The sequence below is a fragment of the Anas acuta genome, chromosome 7 (assembly GCF_963932015.1).
Source record: "Anas acuta chromosome 7, bAnaAcu1.1, whole genome shotgun sequence".
Classification (NCBI taxonomy): Eukaryota; Metazoa; Chordata; class Aves; order Anseriformes; family Anatidae; genus Anas; species Anas acuta.
Genome location: NC_088985.1, coordinates 2852994 through 2874450, shown reverse-complemented (window position 1 = coordinate 2874450; position 21457 = coordinate 2852994). Strand labels below are relative to the sequence as shown.

At 42.1% G+C, this 21457-nt stretch overlaps 1 protein-coding gene across 7 annotated transcripts in view; it reads left to right on the top strand.

The window, feature by feature from the left end:
* PCDH15 (protocadherin related 15) overlaps positions 1–21457 on the top strand; it is a 773967-nt gene that overhangs the window by 405862 nt on the left and 346648 nt on the right. The window lies entirely within an intron of this gene.

Sequence of the window (21457 nt, the reverse complement as noted above, 5' to 3'; positions counted from 1 at the left end):
TCACATGGAAACCTCCGTTACAACTAGCTAAGGAGACTGGAAACTGCTGCACAGGTGATACACAGGTATGTTTTGGAAATCCAGATAGCCTTGCTCTGTGTGTGCTTTCCACTACAATAACTGTGTCAGCTCTGCTGGCAGAGCTCACCTGTTGAACTCCTGTAGTGCTTTCTCACGTGGATTAGGCCTGAATTACACAGCACAGCCAAGCAGGCAATTCTTGGGCATTTCTATACAGTCAGTGTTGCTGAGGGGAAGGTGAAAATTACTCCCTTAACCTTCTGCTGTGGAATCTTTGAGAGTGAAATTGGAGCAATGTACAAAAGTGCAAAAGGCTACTCTTATTTTTACGCATTTTAGGCTCTCGGACTTTATGCAGAACTGAAGTGAATCTCAAAAGTTGAAATATTGCTATAAGAGTCTTTCAGCTCCTTGATACAAACCCAACAAGTTAGTTCAAAAGACTTGGACAGGTCAGAGAGTGGCCAGGTTGCCCTCTGTGCCTGTCCATGCTGCCAAAGCAGCGTTTTGTTTCTTCCAGCCGCACTCTCCTGGTTTGTGTTTCGCAGATCTCCCGGTGTTTTTGGCAGGTTGTTGGCCTGTCTGATTTTGTGTGCTGATGGCTGAGTCTCGTGGTTCCTAATTAAAATGTCTTGCTCGGTTTCTTTAGGTTTAAATATTTTAAAACTTACATCATTTATCAAATATCCTTACTTTTTCCTACAAACATAGTTGCTTCTCACTTGCATTAAACCTAGAGTCATTTGGATGTGCACAGAAATGTTAAGATTACCTCGCAGCAAATGCAGTAGTGGTTCTCAGGCTGTTCTTAGGAAGGGACTGATCAATGCTTAAAGCAAGCGAGGAGTTAAGTAAGCCACCCCATCCCTAAAAAACAAAACCAGAACCACGCCAACAAACCCCCTCATGTGCAGTCTGTAGGGCTCATGAACGTTGCCTATTTACCAGTGAAGAAGGGCTGACTCGTTTGGCATTGCAAGAAAACATGTTAAAGCTGGAGCTAGGAAGCAGGAGACTTGAATTCCTGCTGCTAGGAGGAAATCTGAAGATTTTTAAAATTCTGGAAGATTTGGTTTCAGGTGATGGGGGGGGGGGGGGGGGGGGGTGCTTTGCTGGTGATGTAACAGCCAGGGGAATAAAGCAGTGGGATCCTTTAGAGTGCGATTCTGGTTCTTTATTGTGTGTGTGTGAAAAGCAGGAAATGTTGATTATTAATTTTTTTGCTTTTTCTATAAGTGATGTTAACTTGAATGTTAAGCTATATAGGGATTGCTCAGATTGTTTTGGCAGAGAAAAGTAACATTTCTAGCTGCAGCCTGCTCAGAGGGCAGGTCTGAAAGACTTCTTTCTTGAGATCTTCTGCACTGTTTTTTTTTTAGCCTTGAGTAGTCAGGCTTCTGTATAGAAATGTAAAGATGATGTAACTTCATTTATGTTTGTAATTTATAAATGATGCTTATGAAACTGTTTAAAAAAAAAAAAAAGGAAATGGAACACTTTTTTAAAAATTACAATCCTCCTCCTCTTCCCCCTCTCCTCTCCCCCCTGAAATAGCATGGCACAGACTTCAAAGCAAGATGGATTCAACTTTTAATGAGCAAAACGCGATGGTTTCTAAACTTTGTGTTGTATTCTGAGGGAGCCTCATCTGGAGCCCCCACAGTGCCCATCCAGGCGCTGCACCCAGGGACCAGGGAGGCACAAAAGCTGAGAGTTAATTCTTGTTAATTAGATACACTGATACCTATGCAACATGCAGTAAGCTAGCTAGTTTCTGCATTAAAGCCTTCCTAGGCTTGTTTTTAACACCAGTGTTACATTAGCTGAGTGTAACGTGAACTTAAAAACAGCCCAACTCTTTGGCAATGACATAGTGGTTACATACATGTGCAACCTGCAAATGCATAAATAACGCTATTAACACATTGCACCACCTGCTGGTTTGTCACTGTTCGTCAAAGGGCTAATTTGTGCTCTGAGCAAACTCTGAATGCAGTCTTGAATAGTTGAAACACCTGGTTTTGTGTTCAGGTATCATAAGCGTTAGCCTAAAGCTGCCAGGCATATTAAAAAAAAAAAATAGATATTTGTTGTGAACAGGGCTTTATATGACTCTTACTAGCTGTGTAAGTACGTATGTTTGCCTTTATTTTCACACACCTATTATTTTTTGTTCCAGGTAATCTTTATTAGTCATAACGGTAAGAAAACTGAGCATTTTAATAGCTTATTTAAATGCAGTAGCTGGGTTGAGCAAGATGAGTAATAACATGTTCTTTGATGACCTCAAGGTCATCTTTCATCCCATCCATGGAGTGCAGTTTGTGGCTGCAGAAATCACTGGAGCTCAAGTGCTGCCTTACAGTGGGAATAACAAGGCACCTGTGGCTTAAAAGCTGCTGTGCTGGTCACTGCCTCAGCAACATGTGGAGACATCGCTCTTCTGTTTCTTCAGTGACCTTTCTCACTGCCTAAAATTGCAGATTTTTATTTATTTTTTTTTTTGGAGGCTTTGCTAGTCTCTGCTCTCTTCTGGCAGAGTCTGTAGGCTGCACAGGTCAGGCTGAGCTGTTGAAATTTGGACACTTAAACTAGCTTGGGAATATAAGTGTGTGCATCCAGCATAGTTTTCGGGAAGATGCTAATAAAATGGAGCAGGAAAGCATGAGACGCTGGCTGTTCACATGGTGCTTCTGATCACAAGAAGTTGCAGGTGTCTGCTTGCATCGTATGTGCTGTGACATGCTTTACTCCAGGGATTCGAGTCTTAGTTGGGTGAGTTGTACCCATCCTTAGAGCTGGGACTGTGGGCCATCTGGGCATATTCAAGCCAGCAGTTCCTGAGCCTTCTGCTTCAGTGCTGCTACAGCTGCAGCAGCACATCGTTGGTCACTAACACATCAGACAAGTGGTTTTATGCATTTTGCTTTCCTTGTAATCCTTGCTGCTCCCGTGGGTATCTCTGCAATTTAAGATTCCTCTGTTTTCCTCACCAAATAATTCCCATTGATTTGGAAACGTAATGTCAAATACGCCTGCTTTAGATTTATGATAGAAAACGTGCATTGAAGGACTGTTTTCTGATGAGATTAATTGGGACTTTCATGAGCCTGTAAACAAAATGTGAAAATTAGGAGTGTGGCCTGGGTGCGCACATTGTGTTCACCCTTCCCCCCCAGCATTCTCACAGGAAACTAATTTGTTTCTTTGAGAAATAACATGATTGGCCTTAAAAATCTTTAAACGGCCTTTTACTTTAATTAGTGGGCTGGGTTTTTTTGGTTTTACTGAGAACAACACATTATAAAAAGGAAATGCCCATACGGTAGTTGTCTTTGATTTTATGTCGTGCAGACCTAATTGGATCTGCTAACTTAAATATGATGTAACCATGCCAAAGTAATAATAGGCATGCTGTTAACTGTACAGCTAGGATTTGTTGTTTGCATCTTTTTTCCTGTGTAAATAAAGTACGGCTCTAGGAAAGGCAGAACTAAACCAACACTTTTTCTCAAGTTGCATTTTTTTTAAAAATACAATTTAAATGGTATTTGTCACGTTTGTAACAGCACTATTTAAAGTACCACCTTGTTAGCACGATGGAAAGTATAATGCTCCTTAAAGGTTGCATCTACCCTTATCTGGTTTTAAGTAGGCTACATGGGTAGGGACATTTAGGTGGAGTTATGGGAGGTACGGATCGCTATTTCCTAAATCTGTAGTATTTTGGAATTGTTTTAAATGGCTATTTCCTCTACCTGTACAAATGAGCATAATGCTGTCTCCCAATCATGGATTTATTTGGCTGTTTTTCAGGATTTTTTGCTGTGCTTCTACAGCATTAACTGTTGGTGTTTTTAGTACAGCAGCATCAATTTTCCATCTTGGCGTGAATGTGCCATCCAGTTGCAGAGCTTTTTTCCTGTTATAGCCAGCTGCTTTTTTCTTAGAGTATTTTTCCCTAGCTATTTTAATTTTATTATAAATGTCTTATTTTCCTAGACTTCCAGCTCTGCTAGAATTCTAGTCCTTATTTCCTTCTGGAGAGAATCTGCCAGAGCATCAATTTGTCACTCTGCCTCTTAGCGAGGGTAATGGGGATCTTTATTCCCTGACCTAAAAGGCATATGACTGTTTTGCTTTAAGGCTTCTGGCTCTTCTGAACTTCCCCGGTAAGGTGATTTTTGAGAAGAGGTTTAAAAAAAAAAAAAAAAAAAAAAAAAAAGGAGCAGAAGAAAACGCGTGGGGCTGATTTTTTGGGTACACAGCTTCCCTTGGAGGAGTAGCTGTCCAGCACTGCAGAAGGACGTGCATTAACCTCAGGCTCACTTCCCATGTTACATCTTTGTGATGAGGACCAACTGTATTTTTTGAGCACAACTGATTTCATAGAATCATTTAGCTTGAAATAGACCTCCACAGTCATCAGGTCCAACCACTGGCCTAACACCACCAAGTCTACCTCCAAACCGTGTCCCTAAGCACCACATCTACATGTTTTCTGAAGACCTCCAGGGATGGTGACTGAACCGCTTCCCTGGGAAGCCTGTTCCAATGCCTCACAACCCTTTCGGTGACAAAACTTCTCCTTATATGCAGCCTAAACCTCCCCTGGCACAACTTGAGGCCATTCCCTCTTGTCCTATCACTTGTTGATTGGGAGAAGAGACTGACCCCCCACCCTGCTGCAGCCTCCTTGGGGTAGTTGTAGAGAGTGATAATTGTTTTTTTTTGTTTGTCAGAAACATGTCTCTTCCAGGAGGACAGTAGTTTGTGTATGAAATGGCCTGCTGCTTTTACAGAAGGGTAGGAACTGGTTCCTCCCGTGTATCTCTGTTCTTGGCTTGTTGTGAGTCTGTGAAGGAGATACAAATGTGTACTTTGCATTTAATTAGATGACCCAAAGCATCAGCTGTTTTGTTTCAGTTAATGTGATGCACTGAATGCAGTGATACTTGCAAATAAAGTGAGAAGAGCTTTTGAAGCTCTTCTTTTTGCAGATGAGGAAACTCAGCTAACCTAAAGAAAAATGTTCTAGAGTTATAATTATTTGGTTAAAGGGCTCTTCAAATACAGGCTATCAGCTGAGTATCAAAACATATTTAAAATTCAACTTTTGAATTTGTACTGAATATGACTGCGAGTTGAGTGCTCTTTCTATTTTTCTCTAGTATTGTGCCTTAAGATCCAGAGTTAACACACACGATGCTTTCCTTATCTTGAGAGCTTCTTTAGACGCGTTTTGTTATCCTGTGTACGTTTGGGTCAAACTGGATCATACCAGGAGACACAAATTATGTCTAATAACAGACTGAGCCTGTTTCAGTGAAAATACTTCTGGACACAAATGTTTGATGGTGTATCTATACCTGTAGCATGATGTATGCTCATGCCAATAATTACTAAATGCACATTAACAGTGTATTAGATTTAATATGTAGCATAAAGAAAAACGCCCTGCGCTGGCAATCTCCATCTTCTGCTGCACCCTGCTGGCTCTTCAGATGCAGGGTAGAGGCCTGGGTGCAATTTCAGTCCTGTTCCTGCTGCCCCCGAAATGAAGGAGGAGTAACCTGTGTGTGTCTCCTGGTCTGTACGCTGCTCTCTGCTCCACTTTCCTTTAGTCTCTTGCAAGATAAATAAGTTCTACATTTTCTAATGGGTAAAAATCTCGCGTTCCTGCAAAGCCCTGGGGGGAAACAAATGAGCTAATAGATTGTTCTGATGATCTAAAGATGGGTAGCTGTGATGCTGTAGGAGATAGTAACATCTTCGTTGTGGCTTCACCATGAATATCTGTATTAATTTAAATTAGAGCCTGTAATGTATTTTAAATTCCTATTGCTAAGGAAGATAGTGCTGAAAAATAGTTTTTTTTTTCTGCTCCTTCCCTCTCCCCCATGTTAATCTTAGCCATACTGTTTCTGTTAACTCCTGAGCTGTAATTACTGAAGGGCTGAATTGTGCTGGCTGTTGTAGTCTTGCTTGGTCACCTCTAATGGCAGTCACAGGGAACCTAGCTTTTGTTACTGGGGCTGCAAAGTACGTGGTTATAATGGCCGATTGCCTGGAAATGCTCTGCTCAGGCCTGGTTTCAAGCAACACTTGTAGCAGTGTCTGAACTATTTCAAGTTTTTTTTAATGTTTTCAGGTTAAGTATACCGTGATCCTGTCCCTCCTTGCTGTCCCTTGATAAGAATCATCTCAGCCACCGTGCATCCAAGTGCCCTGTGCCCATTGCCTTGTGAGGGGGTTTGGGGCCAGGCTGCATTCTTACTATGATGCTGTCCCCATCTGTGAATCGTGGTGTGTTTGTTCCTGAACATGAACCAGAATCCCAAGCTAAGAAATGCAGACATGCTTCCCAGACTGCGTAAGGTTCCCTTCTGAGGCCAAGACTCATAATCAAGGCAGTTCTCCTAAAAAAAAAAAAATGTTATTTTTTTTGTGTGGCAACAGTTTTCATTGCTGGAGGGCCTTTATGCTTGCTGTCTAATGTATAACAAAATATCATGACTGGAAGTCAAAATTATTAAAGTTCACATTGTAAACAAGCTGTAAATATTTTACTGAAGGTAATTAACCACTGAAATAAATTAGCGAGGGATGTAATAAATTTCCTGGGCTCTTTGGAACTTTACTCATAACTAAAAGTCTTTTAAAACATCTATCTCGCTCTTGAGCCGCAGCCTCTTGGACTTGCTGTGGGCATTGCTTAGTTAAATTAAATTGTCTGCCTTGTGTGTGGTGGGGAGTGGGATGCCCTGGGTGCTGCTAAAATGTGTGAGCTGGGGGCGTGCGCCAAGGGCAGTGGTGGTGGGCTCGGGGAGCTCTTCTGGCCATGCTCCCCGGGCTGCTTGTGTCAGTGTGCCCGGGCGTAAGGGACAAAGGAGCTGACATGGTGGCATTTAACAGCATGCCAGTCCCACTGCCCTGCTTTAAATGGTAAAATAACATACAGTTGGGATGAAAATGCATGTCCCAAGCAGTTCTTTAACTTACAAATGATGATTTAGTTAAGCACTTTCTTAAGTTGTTGCATACATGTTTAAGAATAAAAAAGGAACAGCTTGCTAACATCAGCTTAATATTTGTTTCAGAAATTCTCAGAAGGAATATTAACTTGAAGAAATTTGGGTGAATTCTTAAAGGCTATTTGTCGTACTCTTGAAATACGTTATTGCAAGTGCCTATTTAAAGTAATACAGTCATCAGCTACAAATAGTTTTTCTTTTCCTCTTACATGTTGGCTTAATTAAGAGAAATATTCATCAGACTCCTTAATAAAAGATTCAGATTGCCTTGGTATACATGGGTCACAACTTGAAAGCTTGTAGGAGAAAGCAGTGTGGAGCGTTGTTTGCCTTGGGAAACTTGCACGGTGGACTTCCAGGAGCTCTGAAAGGTGGTGGAAAGCCCAAAGTACTCAGGAGGTAAGCAGTGAGCATGCAAAGTTGCAGTAGCAGCCTTTCTTTACAACACCAACAAACTGAAAGAGAAGACTTTGGCCTGTGGGATGTCCCGCTGCCACCATTCAGCCCTGCACATCTCTGAATTGCAGCAGGATGTACTGAGTAAGCTTTTGCGGCAGGGCTTGTTCAGCCCCGTGGTAGATTTCTGTAAGGAAAACCTTTAAGCTTGTGCATGTTAGTTAATCTGGTGGAGGATGGCGAGGAGACCTGCAGTTTTCTCTTGATGGCTTTGTCTTAAATTCTTACTCCACCAAAGCAATGTCCTGTGTATGAAACCTTCCAAGACAGCCAAATGCAGCCACTAACGGGCACAGTCTCTTTGTTTCAGCACTTCTAGTGCTGTTTTCTGGTGGCTGGAGGTCTGAGGGAGAGGCTTTGTGCCTGTTCTGGTGGCTGAAGGCCGTGACAAGCATTACATGAGCATGGAAGCAGGCAGTTGTTGTCTGGCACCGAGCAGCTGAGTGTCGTGCTTTTCAGAACCAGTCTTCGTTAGAAACTCACCTGGGGCTTGCTGGGCTGCATGGTTTTCACTGCAATTCACAGCTGCAGTTTGCTACAGGAATCAAGTGTGAAGGCCAGGTACATCACCGTGCCCAGACCCGTATGGGACTGGATGAAGGTTGTGTCCCTGGGGTAACTGCTGCTGGCAGGCAGAGGGCAGTTCCTAGAGGGCAAACAGCATCTCACACGAAGCATCTCGATTATTCTCTATTGCTTCTGCTTCATTTTTGTTTGAGCTTTCCTTGGCCGTTCTCCCTCGTGCATGAAGTACCGGCAGAATCGCGATGGATGCGGATGGACGTGGCTGTCTCACGAAGCCCTGTTCTGCAGGCTTTGTCAGCACAGGAGGGGTGTGGATGTGTACTGAACGTTACAGAGCATGGCCAGGAAGGGGCAAGGCGATCTGCTGCTGGGAAGGAAGCCGCTCACACTATTACAGATATGATTACCACCAATCTTTGTGATGAAAATAAGCAAAGCCACATTTGCTGAGTATCCACTCTTTCCTGCCAGTTCTTTCTGAATCATCAACTTCTGAAAAGAGCAGTAGAAATGTGCAAAGATATAACTTTCACAGATTGCCTGCAAGTGTGACAGTTGTCATTTCTATTGCTTCATCTTTGAGGCTGGCTAGAGGTGCCATTGGCTTTTCCACTACTCTTGGAATGAGTTCGTGACCAGAATTCAGACTGGATGGTTAGAAGCAGGACGCTCAGTTTTATGAGTAATTTTTGGGTGAGTGATGTTATTTTAGATAGCTTTCTCGCCTTTGGCCAGTGGGTTGCTCCTTGGGAAGATGTCAGGGCAACCTGTGCCATGGAACTGGACCCAGCTGTTGCTTCTCGGTTTTCAGCTGGTTGAAGAATCATCTAAAGGTGGTTCCTCCACACACTGAGAGGAGAGCCTGCCACCTTTTCACTACCTGCTTGATCAGTGAAACCTTTTTATTTTTAGACTCTTTCTCGTGGCGTTCATTAAGGGATCTTCTGCACTGGCCAACGTGATAGTCAATAGCTGCGCTAAGGAAATCCATACATCCAGTCTCTGCATCTCTACAAGGTGGTCACTGGTTAAAATTTTATAAACGTGTTTGTGGCTGTCCTGTAAGACTACATGTATATTTGTTAGTCACTGAAGTAACATTGAGTTCCTGACTTGTGGGGTGAACATCTGTTTGTTTTTATTTTTTTTTAAACTCTGAATTTTGTTTAAAGTCCTATCTGTGAGCTAGATAGGAAGACAAGTGAAGTTTACTCCATCACAGATTGGGTTTCACTCTTTGGTTCTGCAGGTACTGGTAGGGGGTAGACAAATAGGGAAGGAGGATGAAAAGTGGCAAAATTATGTATGGTTAGAAAGGTGAAGCATTGACTGTGGTTAGGGAAGAAGCTTTGTATGGGGAAGGTGACAGGAACCTGATCTTGAGAAAGACTGGATTAAAAATATTACTTGGGTAAGGGCAAGATCCTTCATCAACTACTGGCTGCTAATGTGCTGTGATCGATTGCTGCTGACTATGGCAAGGTGTGAATCGTTACTGCTTATGACTGATTTGGATAAATTATTTGTAAATATTTAGTGGGAAACGATTGTGAATGCAGAAGAGGGATATTAGTTTCACATCTTCTCTCACTTCTGTTATTGAGTGTCTATTTACCTCTGAGATAGATTTGCTAGTAAGAAATTAAGCAGTCTTGACTTGCCAGCTGTACACACTGCTTAGGGAGTGCCTGAATGGTAGTTCTCATGTTGCTGCCTGAGCCTGAAAGTCACCTTTTACATTCCTAGCCATTTCAAACTGTAGAAAAACGTGTTTCCAAATCAGATTGAGTAGTACTCAATATAGCTCAGTATTCTGAACTGTTTCTTGCTGCTACTGGATTTCTTCCCCTCGTAGATAGCAGAATCCCTTAAAATTCTGCTTGGTTTCTCCCCACTTTGTTGAACAGAGCGATTCTGCAGTTGCAGGTTTGCAGTATTTTAGCTGCATGGGGTATCAGAGCAAGGTCATGTCCTTTATCTTCATGTTGCTCACAACATGAGCAAAGAGGCACAAAGTTGTTGAGCAGTCTGGCTAAACATTTCTCTTGTCCTCATGCATTGCATCCACAGAGATTCAAAGCAACATCACTGTATCAAATGGACCAGAGCGATTGTTCTTTAGAACAAAGCAAGTTAAATTTTCTTAATTGGTTCAGATGATTCAGCCTGGAACATGAATCACACTGGACAGTGATTTGGCTGTTCCTAGGGTACTTAAGAGCCAAGTAATTTTAGTTTGCCCCAGGGGCTAAATTGATGTACAGATCAAGTTCAATTAATTTTTTTTTTCACACTCATACTATTCATTTTTCTTGTTCTGACAGTTTTATTTACTGTGGTCCCAAAGTGTCTGCTACCAAGGACCACTTTGGCATCCTGTCAAAAGCCTGAAGGCAGCACCTAGTTGACACATACTTTGTATTACGGTGCGTGTGGATGGGCTGTTTGCTTCTGGATTTGCTAACTGGAAAGATGTGGGTGCATCCATTCCCATGGAAGCTGGTTATTAACAAACATTCTCATCTGAATTTATCTTGGTTTATTTCAGGGAGAGGAGCTTTAGCATGTTTTGGGGCTGTAATGTGTTGCAGGCTTTCTTTATGTTGCTTGGTGTACATCAGCTGTGAACCTACACAAACTGACTCTGAACTAAAACCTTTTTAAGCATACTGATCACAAACCTCAGAGTTTTTTTCTTTGCTGGTATTCATCCCAATACAAAACACGATGCATATTGGATGCATACAGTATTCCAAATGTCCTAGCTTTAATTTTTTGTTTGTTCTGGTATATATTCCTCTAACTGTGGATAAAACTATGTGAAAGGTTTTCTGTTTTTTTTTTTCTATATCTAAAATTTCTCCTGGGATGGAGATGTATACTTGATCCCACAAAGCAAAATTCTCTTGTATGTGCTAAAATGAGAGACAGAAGACTCCACCTGTGGCATGGAGGAGGTGGGTTCCTGTGGGTGAGTGGGGATGCAAGCAAGTCAGCTTCTGCTTTTCCAACAATTCTGAGAAAAGTCTTGTCCAATGTTTTCTCCATTAACCTGTCTTCTCACTGCCGTTGTGTTAATGTCCCATCACCAAACCTGAGCAGATGTGAGGAGTTAAAATATCGGCGGCAGATGTCTCGTGTGTTACTTGCAGGTAATGAATTGGTCGCCCAATACCAAGATCAGGGTATTAAACTTCCATAGTTGTGCTATTTGTGCCCTTTATGTCTACTTGTATGTTTTCAGCCATTTTTCCTGTTTAGATTGCACACTGACCTATGGCAGAATAGCTCACCACAGATTGCTCCCCAGGAGGAACATCTGACATAAACCTTCCCACCGAAAACAGATTTCCAAGCAGGTTTCAGCTCTTTTTCCCCTCTTCCTCTTAGCTTGGAAAAGTGCCATCCATGGCAGTCTTTTCATTTCTAGTACTCTCATGTGACCTTTTCTTTTCAGTGTTGAGGCAAAGATTAGGGATCTTGACTGAATTCTGGCTAGTGCAGAGACCAGTTTGAACAACCCTGTTGCTCTTGGGTTAATTAAAATTTGGGAACTGTTTTAAAGTGATGTGGAGAGCTTAGATGAGCCCTGCATTGCACCCCTCCAAACGTGAGTGCTTGTGGAGATTAAAATGCTGTACTGGGAGTGATTAAAACATAAAATTAAATTGCATATCATAATTTTAGTTCCCAGTTTAGATTAATTAAAAGGTAAATTGCCTATAACACCTTCTACTTTTGATACTTCATTGCCTTCCTGTATGATCAGCTGAAATTGCCAACCTTAAGCTCTTTCAACTGAACAGAGTTGTACATGAACAATGAGAGTTAAATAGTGAAGTTTAGGTACTGGTCGATTAGAATTACAAGAAACACGGGTTAAGATAAATAGCCTCTGTTTCTCACTAGCATGAGACTTATTTTAAAATCTTCTTAAATAGGAATGAAGGATCTTGTATGAAGAACTTGAAGGAACTCTGACTAAACCAATACAATTATATGTGGAAAGCTGCCTTGGAAATGCTTGTGCTTGGTCTTTGAGAACCAAAATAAAGAAGTTTCTGTCATACGTGGTTGTCTGCCTTACTGCCTAAGCATTTTTGTAGATGCCAAGAGGACTTGGAAATGCACATTGACAGGTTCTGCGGCACGTGCTGACAACATGTGTTTTCATGGGGAGTTGTGCATGTGCAAAAATTAGTGTACAAACAGCCAGAAGTATGCTGAATGTGTTCTGCTGACAGCTGCAGACTTCTGGATTATTATTACTTACTTTGGGCCTTGTTCTATTACAGTAAAAGTTTGGGGTAAGACACCAACAGATCAAGTGTTTCATGTCAGGTTGCTCTGACAAGGCTGGGCTTCATGGATCACGGGTCCAGTTTGCAGTGGTCCAGTCCATACAGAGAGGAACCGGCCCCTTATGACTCATTTCAGAATCCCTAATTTTAAGATAATTCATCTCTTTGCCAAAGTTTTTCTCTTACATCATGCTTTTCTTCCTCCTTACAATACAATGGTGCCAGATATATCCTGTGTGCTTAAAATCCTCTGAGGAACAAAATGTAAGATATTTTTCCTCAAATGCTAAACTGTCCTTGAAGCCTGGGGCTTCTCTGCAGATGCCTTGCTCTCTGAGTAGAAATGGAAGGAGTTTTTCTTGATTTCTGCTCCATCTTTCAGCAAATTTCAGTTTTCTTTTTCTTCTGTTAGGAAATAGCTCAGTATCCTACTTTGAGGTGGAAGAGTACCAGCGCTGGAGGAGGTTAGTTCTGAACAGCATTTGAGGATCAATTCAATATGCTTCTTAAGTTGTGCAAATACTGGTTTTGAGTTTGCTCACAGAAGTGCTAGAATTCTTCAGTTCTGTTACTTTTTGCTGTCCCTAGGGGATGAATTCCTTTCATGTTGCAGGATTACTGTGAAACAAATTTTTAGGAACCCTGATTTATGCAGACTTCAGGCTGTCGGGAAGGGGCATCCAAACCATTGGAAACCACTAGATTGTGGAAACCCTGATTCTGTTTCTTCATCGTGGGTGTTTGGGTGTGACGACAGTTAAATGGTTTCCCCAAAATACTTGGGATGCCTGCACTTTCAAGGGGAGCAGATGCCCGTCCCTCTCAGCTGGCTGTCGATCTGGCCAGCAGCAAATAGGTAATTAATGAAGCAGCTACTAATGCAGTAATGCAGTGCTCTTCCAGAGCTGTAATCAAGGAGAAGAATCTTTCTTCCAGTGCTTTGCTCATCCATAAGAATGAAATCATCTTTGTTATTAAATATTATTCGATTATGCCAGATGATTAATTTAGTAACTAACGATATCAATCACATTGTTTTCCTGGTTATTATCTATTGAATTAAAGGCCTGCTTCTAACAAACAGCTATGCTGCTGCTTACTGACAGAGCAGACGTTTCATTTACCAGCGTTATAAATGACCTTCTGGTGCTACTTCGGGAAGTGTGGTGGCCTGACAGTAATTGAGCAGTAATTGGTATACAAAGGCAGGAAATATTCCCAGTTGCTAACTATTCTGTTAGAAAACAATTTCGTTTATGCTATGATATTTCATCAGCTCTGGCCATTTCCATTTTGTGCCATAAGTTCATGCAGCAGAATTTTAGACTCGCTTTATGAAATGCACTTGCTCAGCTTTGCTAAATGTCGATTTTTAGAAAGACCTTTTTTTCACCACCAGCATATGTAAATACACTTCTTTGCCTCCTGAGACTATTACTCTCTCATCTGACCTTTGGCATGGCTTTTGTGTTCTGTTAAAGCAACTTAGTTTTGAAGGTAAAAGAGGCTGGCTGCTTTGGTTTTGTGTACTGCTTCTTAAGGGCAAGTGTTGTTGTTGTTATTTTTTCTTTTAAAGTCAGTCCCAGAGAAGAATAATGGTGGTGATGCAGCTTCAGAGTGGTTGTAAAGGTGTTCACTAATTGCGTGCCTTCAGGTTGGCATATGTATAAGGTATAACCAGGAGCTGCTTTTGCAGACCATGCACAGACCTGACATTGCAGTTCTTCTTTTTCTGCGTCCTGCCCATCTTCTCTTAAGGTTTTATTCTATGACAGCCAGTCCAGGTGGATTTGCACGCAGCCCTGACCGCACGCTTCCTTTAAGCTGGGTGTCCAGGGGGCCCTGCTCTTATTCAGGAGCATGGGCGCTGTGGCTGCTCCTCTGCTGAGTTGGCATTGGTATTTATTGAATAACAAACACCCTGATGGTCTTTTCCTGTTACAAGGTGACTTACAGATCTTGTTCCTTTTTACACAAATCCCTTTTTCTGTCTCTGCGTTCCTGTATTGAATGTGTAAGCCTGATACTGAAATTTTAACTAAACACCCATTTGGAACTATTAGACTGAGACACTTGTATTTTTTTTTCCCCTTCCCTCTGCGTTTTCATTGCTATTAATGACCTGTCTTAGTGGGTAGGGAAAAGAGGAGCGTTTTGTCCCATCTCTGTAAGCCAGGGTTCTGTCAGTGCTACTTGAAGATCAGAGTAAATTAAGAATGACTTCTCAGGGAGGGGGTTAGGGAGGTGAGTTAATGGGAGTGGTGGAGGGGTGCAGGCAGGAGAAATGAGCTGGTGTTTGAGCAGAGATGGGTCAGGGAGCAGACACAGAAGTAATAACTGACTCCTGACCTGAGGAAAGGTCACACGTGTCATCGCAGAAAACCTACCACAAGCCAAAAATGCAGGTGCTTTTTCCAGTAGCTAGATAGAGATCTTCAATATTTGTTACAGTCCTTTTTTCCCTACTTACCACATGATACATCAGTATAGTGGTAAAGACTGTCCAGCTAATATAATTAAACTGTGAATATTCAGCTGACAGCAAACAACTGGGAATCATATCTCCCCCTGGTCCCAAGGCACAGTGGTCACAGAAGTGGAAGGTAAGAGACTAGTTTTGGTTGTGACCTGCAGCTGCATCCCCAATTCATGTAATGGCTGAAACATGCCTTTTCCCCAGTGCTTTAGCAGTGATGGGAATGTATCATCAGGTTCTCCTCCTGAATGTTCAGTTTTCATGGAAAGAAAAGCTTGTCAGTTTCCCTGCTGAAACAAAGGAGGCAGAAAAACATTTTCTTCATTGTCCCTTGGAATTAGCCCCCTATGTTTCCCCATTGTTAAGATTTCATGAAATCCAGGCCAAATTCAGCAGAGATCTGATTTCAGACATATAAATAATTTCTCTGTGAAGAATAAATGAGGAGGCTGGGACTCAGCATGAAGGAGGAATTGCAGGAGGAAGATGTGGTGCAGGTGTATATCGTAAGTGTAAGGGGAACGAGAGCTCAGAGAGATGGCTCCCATCACTCTCAGTGCAGGCACTGGGACTTGACATGAAAGTAGTTCTAAGGTTTTTGTTTTTATGTTTATTTTGCTTTCCTAATCTATTATTGATCTTTTCCTTTGGAGATAAAGCAGCCATGCTTGATCATGCCAAAGACTTGTATAGACTGATACACTTCTGACCTTGTAAGACAAGAGGAAAAAAGTATGGCTAGGTAATTCAATTCCTTAAAGTTGGTTTCATTGTTGTTAGGGTTTATATAGCTGTATGAAAATCAGTTCTCATAAGAATGTAAGAAAGTGAGTATTTCTGCTTACCTTATGGTGTAATTGATTGTGGTGTCAGCTAGTTCAGACAGTGATACTTTGCATACAGCGTGGCTTCGGTGAGGGTTTTGTTCTTGAAACAAGAACGAAACTACTGAATGGCGTCAGGGCCTTTCCTTTTTGTGACCGACAACATAATCAGTCTTAGTGACACATTGCTCAAAGAGAAAGGTGGAGAACTGTGATGCTGATGCTAAACTGGACAGACACCGACTCTTTTCATGGAACGTGCCATGCTGCTTTTAAAGGCCACAGGTGATCAGCGAGTCAGTTCTGTGTCTCATCCACAAATGGCAATTCCCCCTGCAGGAGTATTCGGATGCCCTCCGGTGCTGCGTGGAGCTGAGCTGGAGCATCCTCATCAGTAAGTTTATTCCTTGGGCTGCAAGGGTCTTGAGATTCCTGGATTTTTGAGAAGCTTGCTGTAGGCTCGTCACTTCTTCCTGGGGGGAGTTTGTTTTGATCCATGTCTCATGTTTGTGACATTGCCTAAGAAAGTTGAATTGCGGAGTTAATATTAAAATGTATTAAAGTAGAAATGCATGGGTATATTGTTAACATGAAGACTGTCACTGAAATAGCGTGCTTTTTCATGAAGCACATTTCTTCTCCAAAAATCTTGGTTCTTGGATTGTACTTACACATTTGTCAGCTCTCTCAATGCAATGTTATCTTTTGAAACCTTCACTTGGGAAGGACTGCATGTTGCCTTTGTAGCTTAAACTTAATTCCTTTGTGTTTGAGGCCAGGATTGCTTTCAGCAGTGCACTGGCATATGTATTTTCTGTGTTTGCAGAAGGCTCTTGTGTATGTTCCACCTGTAATGTCTTTTAAGATGTAGCCATTTTCTACAGCAAACAAAACCAGACATCTCATTTCCAGCAATATAAAGTGTTTCCAATGGAATAATAGAGTGAAAGTGTATTTCATCACAAAATTTGATTTCACAATTTTTTGCAAGGAATGCTACATTTATTTTTGTTGCTGTATTTTCTCTTCTCAAACAGTTGTTCTTTTTAAATTTTGAAGTGGAAGTATAGCATACTGAAGTGCTCTTCACACTTAGGTATTTTTATTATAATTTATATACATTAAAACAGTAAAAATATGAGCAATATCCTCTTTGTTTGATACCATTTAACTAGGCAAAGAATGAAGCAGTAAAAGGAAAGATGATAAGACTACATTTTAATAATGGGGGAAGTAAGTTTTCTCCAGTGCAGACTGTTTTGTTGAATACTGGGTGAGCCTGACTTTCTTCTCATGTATCATTGCGTGAAGCCATTGCCTCTTCAGTTGGTAATCCCTGAACCATTCATAGGTAAGGATTTGCTATATTAAATAACTGTGTGCCTTCCATGTTGCCTTTTTTAGTGGAAAAAAGGGAAAGGATGCTTGTTATGACCATGATTTAGTGCCTCTTCTACTCAAGCCTCTCAACGCTGTGCCTGAGGCCCCTGTTGACTCCGTGTTGGTTCGGTTTCTACAGAGCAGTGGCCTAGCAGAGGTTCACGCTGCTGCTGCTTGCTTCGCATAGCTGGTGAACCTTTCGTGCTTTCGCTTACAGCTTGCCATTGCCTTTCATGCATGACAAATCTGGATAGGATCTGGATCTGGATAGGCTGGACCAATGGGCTGATGCCAACTGCATGAAGTTTAACAAGGCCAAGTGCCGGGTCCTGAACCTGGGGTGCAATAACCCCAAGCAGAGCTACAGGCTGGGAGACGAGTGGTTGGAGAGCTGCCAGGCAGAGAAGGACCTGGGAGTGATGGTGGACAGTCGGCTGAATATGAGCCAGCAGTGTGCTCAGGTGGTCAAGGCCAACAGCATCCTGGCTTGTATCAGAAACAGTGTGGCCAGCAGGGCTAGGGAGGTGATCGTCCCCCTGTACTCGGCTCTGGTGAGGCCGCACCTCGAGTACTGTGTTTAGTTTTGGGCCCCGTCCCAAAACTGAACTTGTCCCCCCAAGAAGGACATCGAGGTGTTCAAGCGAGTCCAGAGAAGGGCGACGAAGCTGGTGAGGGGCCTGGAGAACAAGTCCTACGAGGAGAGGCTGAGGGAGCTGGGCTTGTTCAGCCTGGAGAAGAGGAGGCTCAGGGGCGACCTTATCGCTCTCTACAGATACCTTAAAGGAGGCTGTAGTGAGGTGGGGGTTGGTCTGTTCTCCCACGTGCCTGGTGACAGGATGAGGGGGAATGGGCTTAAGTTGTGCCAGGGGAGTTTTAGGTTAGATGTTAGGAAGAACTTCTTTACCGAAAGGGTTGTGAGGCATTGGAACAGGCTGCCCAGGGAAGTGGTGGAGTCACCATCCCTGGAAGTCTTTAAAAGACGTTTAGATGCAGAGCTTAGGGATATGGTTTAGTGGGGACTGTTAGTGTTAGGTTAGAGGTTGGACTCGATGATCTTGAGGTCTCTTCCAACCTAGAAATTCTGTGATTCTGTGAAATCAGTACTGCAAGAAAGCTCTGGCCACAGATCGTGGATGGAAGACTCAGGAGGAATTGTATCTCTTGCTGGGTATTGGACAAGTGCAGTGTAGTGGTGGATGTCACGTGCCACATGAAAGAGCTTCTGTAGCCTTTGAGATACACTGGCTGTTTATGTGGCAACACTGGTGGCTTTTATGCAGCTTGTATCAAATGAAATATTGATATGATACCTTGAGAATAAACTTAATTCCTTTACTTTAAAATCATGTTTTCTGAATGACAGTGAAGACTGGCAGGCAGGTGGTGAAGTGGTGTGCTGTAAGGAGGTGATCAACACAAGCTGGTACCCAGCAGCTCAGAAACCTTTTTCCCTTCAAGGTACACACTGCCTCTTCCCTTCATCCAGGATTTGGGGTATACAAAATCTGGGTGGCGTTTATGCTACAAGATACCCTCTTCCAAAGAAACTAAAAATCTAAAAAAACAGAACCCAACAAACCAAAAAAAAAAGCAAGTCAGGAATTAAATATTTTGAGAGTTCACTTGCTGGTAAATAGAGAAATAGAAGAATTTTTGATCAAGTCTGACCTGTACTTACTGCTTGTTCCAGTCTCTTCTGGCCTCAGTGAGCTTAGGCAAGACAAGTATCTGTAGTAATACTTGTAGGATTATGTTTTGGGGCATGGTTTCTGAATGGTTTCTGAAAACATCCTTCTAGTTGCACAAGTGGTGGGAATCATGAGTATGAAGGTGTGTGTGAAGTCTTTTTGCATATTGAAAAAGGAGCAAGTTACTGGGGGAGAGATCGTAATGATCCAGTTCATAAAGATTGTGCTCATGGGAATAATTTCATTAAATACTCCAGCAGGTCAGTAAATCCTTCAGCTGCCTGTTTCAGTGCAGTTATATAGTTTATATTCTTCTGGGAGGAATCCAACTCCTGTTTTTTTGCCTCCTCCCTGCAACTTGACATTTTGCTAAATCAATTTATTGTGTGGCAGAGCTTGCAGACAATGCCTTCCAAAGCATTAAAGATCTGATCTATTTGGAGAAGACGTTTTCTATTTATACCCTAAATATGCTGTCAATGGATCATTTGGTTGGAGTGTAGTTTGTCGCCTTTAATCTCTTGCAAATGCACTCCAGTGACAAGCCCAGGTTCCTGAGCCTGTCTGAACTGCTCTGTCCTTTGCCTTAAAAATGGTTTTCTGTGCTCTGGTTTCTTTTTTCCTAACTATGGAGTGACCTTACTTGGACCCGTCTGATTAGTACAGAGGCAGATCTCTCTAATGTTTGGTAATTGGGTTGGTAGCAGAGGCAGTCTGTGCGAGTCATCCCCACGGGAGAAAAACAGTCTTTTAAAGAAGACCCACTTCTATGAAATGCAGCATGAGGGAAGAGAAAGCTCTGGGAGAGATGAATATTAATTATTACAGTTCAAAGAGGTTGAACCAGGACTTGTTTTTAGAGTGACAAATGGGAAGGAAAAATGTGATAAGCTTGGCAAATAGCGTTGGGAAACTTTTGTGCTCTTTAACTGCTGCTGTGTGTTAAGTCTCAAAGTTTGGTGTCTGTACCCTGTAAATGTTCTTCCTGTAGTTCAAAGTTATGGCTGCTTGTTTATTATGGCTTCAGTTTCACAGCAAAGTAGTCTATTTAGTAAAAAGTTACGGAATTGAGTGCCACCAAATAGACGTTTTTGTTAGACTCATATTTCATTTTCTGATACCTAGCTGCATCACTTTTTCTTTTGTACTTTCTCTTTGCCTTGATAAAATAACTATGTTGTGGCGTCCATTTCTTGCTGCCAGTATGTTAGGAGCTCTTCAGCTGCTTTTGGGTGCTCATTCTCCATCTCATCCATACACGGGAGGCATTTGGTGCCTTGCTTTGTGGGAAGAGGACTGGGGTGTCTGTGCCAGGGTAGGCAAGCCACCTTTTCATCAAAGGCTTTGCAAAACGGGACGGGCAGCTACTTGTTGATGTGGATGAGTATGTTAGAACAAATGGGTTTTAATGTAGGTAATACTAAGGGTGTAAGTTTGATCCAGTTGGTAGAACCATTTCAGGTATGTCTGTGACATAGTGCATGCCCAAGGGGAATGAGGAGAGCAAGAAATGGGGTTTGCAGTCATCACTTCTTGCTGGAGATGAGATGTATGGTAGAAGAGCAATGTGTTGTTTTAATCTTTGAACAATTTGCATGTAAAACACTGGGTGTTTTAAGACAGGCATGTTTACAACCGGTATCTGCCTGCCTCGTGGGTCAGGATGAATGGGCATATTTAAAGTGTTTGAATATTGTGGGATTGCAGCCCTGGAGAGGAGGATGAAATGGAGATGAAGCTCTGCTGATCCTGTGCCAAGGAGCCAGTGGGGGTACTTGCTGCCTTAAAACAGAGCACAACGTGGGCTGTTTTGGTGAAAGATGCCACTGTGTGTGTGATATGTTTCCATCTTCCTTGCAAGGGAGAAACTACAAAAACACACAAGCAGTTTCAGCCTCACTAAGGGCTGTTTCCACTGGAAGTGACAGTTCTGCATGATGGCTTTCTTGCAAGTATATTAAAATGCAGGGCTTCCAGGGACTCCTGGTGAGATATTATTGCACGTATTTTAAACAAAAACACTTCCCCTTTTCTCCTCCCTGGACTGGAGAGGCATTCAGGTGAGAAGTTTCTCTTGAGTGATGTTGGTAGTTCCTCAGCTGAGGCCACTTCTGAATTTGAAGTGATGGAAATATTTAAAAATTAAAAAATAAAAAATAAATGTCTCCCCCAAATATAATACTTTCTCTTTGAGTGCAGACTCCTGCCTGCTGTTCTTCCTCATGCCTGTAACAGTTTATAGTTGTGTTAGAGTTGAAAAGAGAATTATGGAGCAACCACTAAGAAATACAGTAGTTAACTCCTGTATTCATCAGGAGCAAGAAATGACCCAGAATTATGTAACTCATTAAACTGCTAATTTGGATCCATGCTGGTAAAATCTCACCAGAGTTTTCTGACAACCTTTTATTCAAATAGTGATTAATTTATTGCTGATATTTTTCATACTGACAAGCCTGTTCTTCAGCAGGCTGTGAGGAATACTTCTGTTTGGGGGGAACCAGGATGAAAGAGATAAATTCAAGTGTATTTAGGGGGGTTTGTTGTTTACCACCTGTGTATAATAGCAAGAGGATGTCTTGTAATTTAGAGTTTCCTTCGTACTAAAATGTAGCAAAAGTTGAATAATCTTCCAAGTGAGGAAGAACCTTTCCCTGTGGGAGGTTATTTAAAAGGTTTATGCTGAAGGACACGAAACACAAATGACTTTTGGAAGATGCTGGAAGAGGATGGTAGCTCAGGAAATCAACAT